Raw genomic sequence first — 683 nt, forward strand, 5'->3', positions numbered from 1 at the left:
ATAACAATATCGATTATTTTATCGATAGCAATATCGATTATTATATCGATAAAAATATCGAGTTTTATATCGATAACAATATCGATCTTCATCCTCATCCTTTTCTTCATATTTATCTTTATTTTTGCATATTCCTCTTCACCTTTACCTTAAAGTGTTTAAATTTACTTTGATCTTCGTTTTTGCCTGTACCTCTAGGCATCTTTGTTTTTGTTTTTATTCTCAAACCGCTAAACCGCTGAGAACTATTTCCAAGTGCATTATTCCCCTTGAATTTGACAATTTATTCCCAACTAACCAACTGCCGCTAAAGAAGTTTCACTTCATAAATTCAAGAAATGTTCTTACCCTTTTAGTTACTCTAATTCTTATGTATCTGTCATTGTCTTCATTTTCGTCTTTATCTTCACTTTTGCCTTCTTTTTTTTGACTTCATCGTTATCATTTATTTCTTCATCTTCATATTTATCTTTATTTCAAAGCTTAATTTCAAATGTGTAGTGAAACAACAGGCGAAGCATGTCAAATTGAACATGTTGCAGCAACATGTATACACAATTCGATAATGTTTAAACGACGGTTTTGGCCGTAATTTTCAAACAATTGTGAAACCATAAAAACTCTGCTCATCTACGGAAAAATGCCTTGCCAACGGTGTTCTTGGTTTTGAAATCGGTTCGGTA

The sequence above is a fragment of the Rhagoletis pomonella genome, unplaced genomic scaffold (genome assembly GCF_013731165.1).
Source record: "Rhagoletis pomonella isolate Grant_MI unplaced genomic scaffold, Rhpom_1.0 Rhpom_scaffold_00006, whole genome shotgun sequence".
Taxonomy (NCBI): domain Eukaryota; kingdom Metazoa; phylum Arthropoda; class Insecta; order Diptera; family Tephritidae; genus Rhagoletis; species Rhagoletis pomonella.